Source organism: Aegilops tauschii, chromosome 3 (assembly GCF_002575655.3).
Source record: "Aegilops tauschii subsp. strangulata cultivar AL8/78 chromosome 3, Aet v6.0, whole genome shotgun sequence".
NCBI classification, from domain to species: domain Eukaryota; kingdom Viridiplantae; phylum Streptophyta; class Magnoliopsida; order Poales; family Poaceae; genus Aegilops; species Aegilops tauschii.
Genome location: NC_053037.3, coordinates 593,123,722 through 593,134,460, shown reverse-complemented (window position 1 = coordinate 593,134,460; position 10,739 = coordinate 593,123,722). Strand labels below are relative to the sequence as shown.

At 43.9% G+C, this 10,739-nt stretch overlaps 1 non-coding gene across 1 annotated transcript; it reads left to right on the top strand.

Moving 5' to 3' along the window:
* Window positions 1-8,622: 8,622 nt before the first annotated feature.
* Window positions 8,623-8,717, top strand: LOC120962186 (small nucleolar RNA Z103). The gene has a single exon (XR_005753034.1). It is a non-coding gene; the product is annotated as a small nucleolar RNA Z103 (small nucleolar RNA).
* Window positions 8,718-10,739: the final 2,022 nt, after the last annotated feature.

Below are 10,739 nucleotides of genomic sequence, written 5' to 3'. Positions count from 1 at the left end.
TATGTTCTCACTCTCACTGATGACTTAAGTAGATATGGGTATGTCTACCTAATGAAACACAAGTCTGAGACCTTTGAAAAGTTCAAGGAATTTCAGAGTGAGGTTGAGAATCAACGTGACAGAAAAATAAAGTTCCTACGATCAGATCGTGGAGGGGAATATTTAAGTCACGAATTTGGCACACACTTAAGGAAATGTGGAATAGTTTCACAACTCACGCCGCCTGGAACACCTCAGCGAAATGGTGTGTCCGAACGTCGTAATCGCACTCTATTGGATATGCTGCGATCTATGATGTCTCTTACCGATCTACCGCTCTCATTTTGGGGCTATGCTTTAGAGACTGCCGCATTCACTTTAAATAGGGCTCCGTCGAAATCCGTTGAGACGACACCGTATGAATTATGATTTGGAAAGAAACCTAAGCTGTCGTTTCTAAAAGTTTGGGGATGCGATGCTTATGTCAAGAAACTTCAACATGAAAAGCTCGAACCCAAGTCGGAGAAATGCGTCTTCATAGGATACCCCAAGGAAACCATTGGGTATACCTTCTACCTCAGATCCGAAGGCAAGATCTTTGTTGCCAAGAACGGGTCCTTTCTGGAGAAAGAGTTTCTCTCGAAAGAAGTGAGTGGGAGGAAAGTGGAACTTGGTGAGGTGATAGTCACCCTTTCCGAACCGGAAAGTAGCGCAGCGCGGGAAGATGTTCCTGTGGTGACTACACCGACTGGGGAGGAAGTTAATGATGATGATCATGAAGCTTCGGATGAAGTTACTGCTGAACTTCGTAGGTCCACAAGGACACGTTCCGCACCAGAGTGTTACGGCAACCCTGTCCTGGAAATCATGTTGTTAGACAACGGTGAACCTTCGAACTATGAAGAAGCGATGGCGGGCCCGGATTCCGACAAATGGCTAGAAGCCATGAAATCCGAGATAGGATCCATGTATGAAAACAAAGTGTGGACTTTGACAGACTTGCCCGATGATCGGCGAGCGATAGAAAACAAATGGATCTTTAAGAAGAAGACGGACGCGGATGGTAATTTTACCATCTATAAAGCTCGACTTGTCGCTAAGGGTTATCGACAAGTTCAAGGGGTTGACTACGATGAGACTTTCTCACCCGTAGCGAAGCTAAAGTCCGTCCGAATCATGTTAGCAATTGCCGCATACTATGATTATGAGATATGGCAGATGGACATCAAAACGGCATTCCTTAACGGCTTTCTTAAGGAAGAATTGTATATGATGCAGCCAGAAGGTTTTGTCGATCCTAAGAATGCTAACAAGGTATGCAAGCTCCAGCGCTCCATCTATGGGCTGGTGCAAGCATCTCGGAGTTGGAACATTCGATTTGATGAGATGGTCAAAGCGTTTGGGTTTACAAAGACTTATGGAGAAGCCTGTGTTTACAAGAAAGTGAGTGGGAGCTCTGTAGCAATTCTCTTATTATATGTGGATGACAAACTATTGATGGGAAATGATATAGAATTCTTGGTAAGTATAAAGGCCTATTTGAATAAGTGTTTTTCAATGAAGGACCTTGGATAAGCTGCTTATATATTAGGCATCAAGATCTATAGAGATAGATCAAGACGCCTCATTGGTCTTTCACAGAGTACGTACCTTGACAAGATATTGAAGAAGTTCAATATGGATCAGTCCAAGAAGGGTTCTTGCCTGTATTGCAAGGTGTGCAATTGAGCACGGCTCAATGCCCGACCACGGCAGAAGATAGAGAAAAGATGAGTGTCATCCCCTATGCCTCGGCCATAGGGTCTATTATGTATGCCATGCTGTGCACCAGACCTGATGTAAACCTTGCCGTAAGTTTGGTAGGAAGGTACCAAAGTAATCCCGGCATGGAACACTGGACAGCGGTCAAGAATATCCTGAAGTACCTAAAAAGGACTAAGGATATGTTTCTCGTTTATGGAGGTGACGAAGAGCTCGTCGTAAAGGGTTACGTCGACGCTAGCTTCGACACAGATCTGGATGACTCGAAGTCACAAACCGGATACGTGTATATTTTGAATGGAGGGGCAGTAAGCTGGTGCAGTTGCAAGCAAAGCGTCGTGGCGGGATCTACATGTGAAGCGGAGTACATGGCGGCCTCAGAGGCAGCGCAAGAAGCAATCTGGATGAAGGAGTTCATTACTGACCTAGGGGTGATTCCCAATGCGTCGGGCCCGATGACTCTCTTCTGTGACAACACTGGAGCTATTGCCCTTGCCAAGGAGCCCAGGTTTCATAGGAAGACCAGGCATATCAAGCGTCGCTTCAACTCCATTCGTGAAAGTGTTCAAAATGGAGACATAGATATTTGTAAAGTACATACGGACCTGAATGTAGCAGATCCGTTGACTAAACCTCTCCCTAGAGCAAAACATGATCAACACCAGAACTCTATGGGTGTTCGATTCATCACAATGTAACTAGATTATTGACTCTAGTGCAAGTGGGAGACTGTTGGAAATATTCCCTAGAGGCAATAATCAAATGGTTATTATTATATTTCCTTGTTCATGATAATTGTCTATTGTTCATGCTATAATTGTGTTATCCGGAAATCATAATACATGTGTGAATACATAGACCACAATGTGTCCCTAGTGAGCCTCTAGTTGACTAGCTCGTTGATCAACAGATAGTCATGGTTTCCTGACTATGGACATTGGATGTCATTGATAACGGGATCACATCATTAGGAGAATGATGTGATGGACAAGACTCAATCCTAAGCATAGCACAAAAGATCGTGTAGTTCGTTTGCTAGAGCTTTTCCAATGTCAAGTATCATTTCCTTAGACCATGAGATCGTGCAACTCCCGGATACCGTAGGAGTGCTTTGGGTGTACCAAACGTCACAACGTAACTGGGTGACTATAAAGGTGCACTACGGGTATCTCCGAAAGTGTCTGTTGGGTTGGCACGGATCGAGACTGGGATTTGTCACTCCGTATGACGGAGAGGTAACTCTGGGCCCACTCGGTAATGCATCATCATAATGAGCTCAATGTGACTAAGGAGGTAGCCACGGGATCATGCATTACGGTACGAGTAAAGTGACTTGCCGGTAACGAGATTGAACAAGGTATTGGGATACCGACGATCGAATCTCGGGCAAGTAACGTACCGATTGACAAAGGGAATTGTATACGGGATTGATTGAATCCTCGACATCGTGGTTCATCCGATGAGATCATCGTGGAACATGTGGGAGCCAACATGGGTATCCAGATCCCGCTGTTGGTTATTGACTCGAGAGTCGTCTCGGTCATGTCTGCATGTTTCTCGAACCCGTAGGGTCTACACACTTAAGGTTCGGTGACGCTAGGGTTGTAGAGATATTAGTATGCGGAAACCCGAAAGTTGTTCGGGCTCCCGGATGAGATCCCGGACGTCACGAGGAGTTCCCGAATGGTCCGGAGGTGAAGAATTATATATAGGAAGTCCAGTTTCGGCCACCGGGAATGTTTCGGGGGTTATCGGTATTGTACCGGGACCACCGGAAGGGTCTGGGGGTCCACCGGGTGGGGCCACCTATCCCGGAGGGCCCCATGGGCTGAAGTGGGAGGGGAACCAGCCCCTGGTGGGCTGGTGCGCCCCCCATGGGCCTCCCCCTGCGCCTAGGGTTGGAAACCCTGGGGGTGGGGGGCGCCCCACCTGACTTGGGGGGAAGTTTCCCCCCCTTGCCCCCCCCCCATGTAGATGGGATCCCAGGGCCGGCGCCCCCCCAGGGGGCCTATATAAAGGGGGGAGGGAGGGCAGCAGTACCCTAGCCCCTGCCGCCTCCCTCTCCCTCCCGTGACACCTCTCCCTCCCGCTTACGCTTGGCGAAGCCCTGCCGGGATCCCCGCTACTTCCACCACCACGGCGTCGTGCTGCTGGATCTCCATCAACCTCTCCTTCCCCCTTGCTGGATCAAGAAGGAGGAGACGTCACTGCTCCGTACGTGTGTTGAACGCGGAGGTGCCGTCCGTTCGGCGCTCGGTCATCGGTGATTTGGATCACGACGAGTACGACTCCATCAACCCCGTTCACTTGAACGCTTCCGCTCGCGATCTACAAGGGTATGTAGATGCACTCCTTCCTTCTCGTTGCTAGTAAACTCCATAGATGGATCTTGGTGATGCGTAGAAAATTTTAAAATTCTGCAACGATCCCCAACACATGTGTCAATTTTTGCCCTAGGTTGTGAACCAACCTATATTTCTGTCATTCCAAAAATTCCCAAAAAAATTGGGCATTCTTTACTATCGAAATCATTGCCTCATGATAATATTCAACTCCATTTGCCTGGTAAATCTTCCTCGGCAAATTTCCAAAGTTTTTGTTCAACTCAAACTGTTGTGAAGGAAGTACTAGCTAGGCATATCCTAATGAGCTGAATTTTTGCCCCATCTTTTATATTCCCAAATCATTGCTGTCCACAAAATTTGAGCCCCATCTAAGAATACATGTGAGTGTGGCTTCAACATTCATTTCTGTCCAGTGTGGTACGTTGCAAAGCAAGTGACACCTAGGCTCCTCCATTTGAGCTGCAAATTTTCCAAGATAGTGTCCTTAGTAGATGATCATCCTCGGCGAAAACTCAGGCCCATTGGCCATGTGCATTTCCGGTACCACTAATCAAACACTTGGGTGCTAATTCATGTTTGACCATTGTTCGGTCTCCTCGTGAGATTCTTCTGTTTTTATTTTCTTCCAAGCGTCTACCTGGTGAGTGCCAAACCTACTAGACATGCCTAGACTTCCCAGAACGCATGGCAACGCCACGGTCATGCGGTGACCACGCGGCGGGCATGCGAGACTACGCGCTTTGGAGTTGGGGCCCTGGGCCACCGTCCAAACCTCAACGTATCACCACCAAACCATGTATTTATGCTTAAATAGATACTTATGTAACTAGAAATTATTTTTGGAAAAAATAAAGAGCAAACTATAAGGCAGTTGCAGTTCAAATTTGACCCGCTTCCTGCTGAATCGGCGAAAAATTGTCTTTTACAACAGAGGTGGACAAAACTTTTTTACACCCAACCATTTTGTCAATTATGCATTAAACATGGCCTAGTATTTTATAAAATTGATTTGGTCTGTTTTTGCAACAATTATTTGGTAGGTCCTTCACAAAAAAACTCATTTCGGGCACTCGAAAAATGGAAAATGAATTTTCCGTGCAAAGAATATGAAAACTCCCTTAGGCAACATTGTTTGGAATTCCAAAATGCACCCTTGTGCACAATATGAGATCATTTGACCAAACTATGCCATGAATGTGGCCATAAGATTGATCATTTGGCTTGAAAGCCATTAATCTCCACACATGATAGCTCGTTTCTGGGAACACTTTTTTTTAAATAATTACCGTATTACAAGTTTACTATTTTTCCTGGTAATTTGGTCACATATAATGACACAATGCGAAGGTTTTCCAATTTTTTGATTTTTTTTTGAATTTTTTATGCCCGTTTCAAAATGCGGTCAGCGGGCATGACCGTTCCTAGCTAGTGGTTGAATCTTGGAAAACAATTTGTGTTTCTCTGATTAAATAGATACCTATGTACCTATAAGTGATTTTTGGAAAAATATAGAGCACACTATGAGGCAGCTGCAGTTCAAATTTTACCCGCTTCCTACTGAATCGGCGGAAATTTGTCTTTTTCACGAGAGGTGGATCAAATCTTTTGACACCCAAACCTTTGGTCAATTGTGCATTAAATATGGCCTATTATTTTATCAAAATGATTTGGTCGAATATTGCAACAAATATATGGTAGGTCCTTCACAAAAAAAACTCATTTTGTGCACTCGGAAAATAGAAAATGAATTTTTCATCCAAAGAAAATGAAAACTTCCTTAGGCAACATTGTTTGCCGTCCCAAGATGCACCCTTGTGCACAATATGAGATCATTTGGACAAACTATGCCATGAATGTGGCCATAAGATTGATCATTTGACTTGAAAGGCATTTATCTACACACATGATAGCTTGTTTGTGATAACACTTTTTTAAATAATTACCGTATTACAAGTTTATTATTTTTCGTGGTAACTTGGTCACATATAATGACACAATGCGAAGGTTTTCCAATTTTTTGTTTTTTTTCGAATTTTTTATGCACGTTTCAAAATGCGGTCAAAACGGCGGGCATGATCGTTCCTAGCTAGTGGTTGAATCTTAAAAAAAATTGTGTTTCTCTGATTAAATAGATACCTATGTATCTATAAATGATTTTTGAAAAAAAAATAAAGAGCAAACTATGAGGCAGCTGCAGTTCAAATTTTACCTGCTTCCTACTGAATCGGTGGAAATTTATCTTCTTCACGAGAGGTGGATCAAATCTGTTGACACCCAACCTTTTGGTCAATTGTGCATTAAATATGGCCTATTATTTTATAAAAATGATTTGGTCCAATATTGCAACAAATATATGGTAGGTCTTTCACAAAAAAAATCATTTTGGGCACTCGGAAAATAGAAAATGAATTTTTTGTCCAAAGAAAATGAAAACTTCCTTAGGCAACATTGTCTGGAATTCCAAGATGCACCCTTGTGCACAATATGAGATCATTTGAACAAATTATGCCATGAAAGATTGATCATTTGGCTTGAAAACCATTGATCTCCATACATGATAGCTCGTTTCTGAGAACACTTTTTTTAATAATTACCATATTACAATTTTATTATTTTTTTCTGGTAACTTGGTAACATATAATGACACAATGCGAAGGTTTTCCAATTTTTTGATTTTTTTTTTAATTTTTTATGCCCGTTTCAAAATGCAGTCAAAACGGCGGGCATGACCGTTCCTAGCTAGTGGTTGAATCTTGGAAAACTTTTTGTGTTTCTCTGATTAACTAGATACCTATGTACCTAGAAATGATTTTTGGAAAACATAAAGAGCAAACTATGAGGCAGCTGCAGTTCAAATTTTACCCACTTCCTACTGAATCGGAGAAAATTTGTCTTTTTCGCGAGAGGTGGATCAAATCTTTTGACACCCAACCATTTGGTTAATTGTGCCTTAAATATGGCCTAGTATTTTAGAAAATTGATTTGGTTTCATTTTGCAACAATTATTTGTTAGGTTCTTCACAAAAAAAACTCATTTTGGGCACTCGAAAAATGGAAAATGATTTTTTTGTCAAAAAACTCTTTTCTCACGACACCTTTTTAAAGATATTTATCTTTTTTCATGTTTGTTATTTTTTTCTGAAAACTTATTCACATTTTAGTAACACACAATGTGAAGGTTTTCCATTTTCTTTTTGAATTTCTCAAGTCATAAAATAGCTGACATGATTTTAACACATTATTTTTAGTCAACCACGACCAATTTAGATGGTCATAACGTCATACTGCATTCTGATTGGTCCATAGACGGCTCACGCGCGCGGATCATGCATCAAGCACCGGCAGATGCTCCGGGATCCAAACACCAACCACAAAACCCTAGCTTTCTTCCCCTGGTCATTTTCCATCCACCCCCCCCCCCCTCCTTTCTTTCCCTCTGCGTTCTTCTCCTCCCCTCCCCTTCTAGATCCGCCGCCAACTCCATCCGGCGTAGCTCGCTGCCATCCTCACTCGCTCCTCTCCATCCCCTCCCTTCCGGCGGAGCATCGCCACTCCGAACCGCTCCTCTCGATCCCGTCCCCCCCGTCGTCTTCTCCTCGCGACTCCCCGCCCTCCGCCAGCCCGAGCCCCTCGCTCCCTTCTCCACCAGGCCCTCCGCCTTCGCTTGCCTTGACCTTGTTGTCGTGAGGGATGGGGTCGTCGGGCTCACTACCGAGCTCGACAAGGTGGAGCTCATGCGCACCCATGACGATTCTGAGCTCAACGCCAGCTTCTGCTTCCTCTACATACGCGGACGCCGAGGCCGCGGCGGAGCGCACGCCAGACGTCGACGGGGTGTACTTCCAGGGCATGTCGCTCACGGTGCGGCTCGACGACGGGAGGAAGGGGCGGAAGACCGGGCGCGCTGGGTGGATCACGGCCAAGGGAAGGAGGCGCCGTCGCTGTGGCACCACGGCAGGGACAAGGCCTGCCGCGAGTTCCGTAGGGTGGTGGAGTCGCGGCCCGAGGACTGGCAGGCCGTCGTCTCCACCTTCGAGAGGATCCCCAAGGTGGGCGGCTTCTCACCGGGGCAGGACCTCCATCCGTATGCTTCCGCTCCGCTCGGCCGACGCGGCCATGGCGCCAAGGTACTCTTCCGATCTGCTCTCCTTAACTTCCCTTCCCTCCCTCCTGCGCAGGCTACTTTGGTTTCCCTGCTGTAAAAGATTCTGGTTCTTTGCTTAACCAATTCGTTCAGTTGATCATCGGTGTCTGCTACCCACACGAATCATCGCAGGACATTCCAAACCTCTCGCCCTTAGATAGCCCACCCGGCTCTTTTGTTCCAGCGTTCTTTAGTACAGTTATTAGTACAAGAAAGAAGCAGGAGTTGGGAGTTGTTAGGGAATGAACTATGTAATGTAAAGTTACAGGTGCCAACAAAATATGACATACATCCTGTCGACGAAACTCTCAAAAAAAATTGTTAATGTTTTTTTCTGATATTAGTCCTTGCTCACTCATATGGTACAGAGGATATGATGATCCTTTCGATTTGGAGGATATGATGATCCTTTCCCTGGATGATCGGCAATGAACATGCTGAGCGCTATTATTTCTCTTCAGAGAAACCAAGCCAGTATTCTGATCCTCCTAGCCATTGCACATGCCTGTATTCATATGGCCATTGTGGATAATTCTATGCTTTAATAATTCTCCTGATATATCACTGTTTATTAGTAGGAGATTTCTTCTGCTTGGCCATAACAACAATTCCATGTTGTTTCTTTTGTAATTCGATGGTTGACAGTCTCATATATTACACTAGCTAATATATTACAACGGAATGAATCAACTACTCTCATGGTCGATCCCATCCCATCTATTTGTCTATCTGTATGTATGTATTTACTCTGAACAAAATTCAGTCTGCACATCTGCATCTGCATTGCGCAAGTACAGATACATCCGCCCCTGCTATTTTCTTGTTATACATTACATAGATGCATACATACGCCAGGCTATTTCTGTGTCTGTCTGTCTGACCTCTCAAGCATGCATATCTCTTTCGTATGTACTGAATTTTGTAACAATTTCGTTTTCCTCATACTTACAGGATGCTGCGCTCGCTACTTACATGTTTTCTGATGCCGCAACAAAGGACTATATGTGGTTTCTTCAGTGGGGCAGTCGCTGTCGCTCCTCTTGTTCAATAACATTTCAGCATTGGACCTGCTAGTCACCCAAGCCAAGCCTCGCATCGCTTCAACAAAGCGATACTTCTTCCAATCAACCCCTGCTTCGACTCTGCTCTTTTTTTCATCTTCTCTTATCTAAGCTAAGAAAGATTCTGAGTTTGCATCCATCTCATTACACTAGCTAGCACAATATATTAGTTAAGGCAACTCTACTACATATCAATTTCCCCTACTGGATTGGTTCTATATTTTTAAAGTTGTTTCGTGGTGCATGAGCCCAACCTGAAGAATTATAGGCTTATGATGACTATTTTCCTTCTTAAGTAAGCATAGTTGTTGGCTTCGGTAGCTTGCTGAATATGCTTTAGTTATATATAGAAATGACGTGCCTTCTATGCTTAAATGATTGTTTGGCTCTATATAATTGTTGACATGAATATCTTGACTTCCCAAACAAGTATAGGACTGTACCTATGCATACAGATTATCCTAACAAAACTGAAAAAAAAATTGAAGCATGAAATAAGCAATAAGTGGCTGATTTTTGTTTGCATGTTAAGCGGAAAGTTGTAGCCAAGGCTTATATATTACAAAATATTGTCACACCTCTGAGCTTCTACTGTTGATAGGGACATCGTAGTGTGATCTTCATGATTTTTCGCTTGAAGATGTACTGATTCATTAGTCAAGCAGAGACCGAAGTCATCTTTTGCTACTGTTAGCTCTATGGATGTTTATTTACCTGCAACTTCTGCGAGCTCTAACTTGGTTATATAGCAGTTCAATTCAGTCAATCTGTTGGAACTAGTTTGTCTATTACTTGTATCCAAATTTTATGTCATGCCCTATGCCATTGTCGACTTCCTTAGGTACATAATTGTCATGTCTTGCAATCTGGTATTGATGATTGTCAATGTATTCATTTATACCTTTCTAGTGTACCTTGTATGTGACCCAGCTGATCTGTATATCAATGCTCTGTTTCCAATAGATGTATGCTGATGCCTGATGGCTGATTCCTTAAAACTACACTGTTGCAGTAGCATTTTTCCTTAGTGCATAGATGTATGAGCGATCACTTATGCTTGAAACCTTGCTCTCTTTCCCAGGAACCATCGTGGTCTGCGTCACTACTGGGGCAGGAGAGGAAAGACTGTTGGTGTCTCCAAGAAGCGATAAACTGCTTCACAAAGATCCCCACATAGCTTCACTACTACTGTGTTGGTCCATTTCCAGAATCGTAAGGAGTGTTCTTGTTTAGACGATTACCTTGGATGATGCTTTTGCTTAAGGAGAGGCTTAAGAAGATCAGGTATAAACTCCTCCCCCTCTTGTTTGTTTTTGCTTCATACTGTTTGGTGGTTGATACATTGCTGTGCAAGTTCTATGGTATGTGTGTTCTTTCTGTTGCTGCAAGCATTGACACAATATGTCATGTGCAGGGAGCTCTGCATCCGAGTTTCAGCCGTCCTCTACA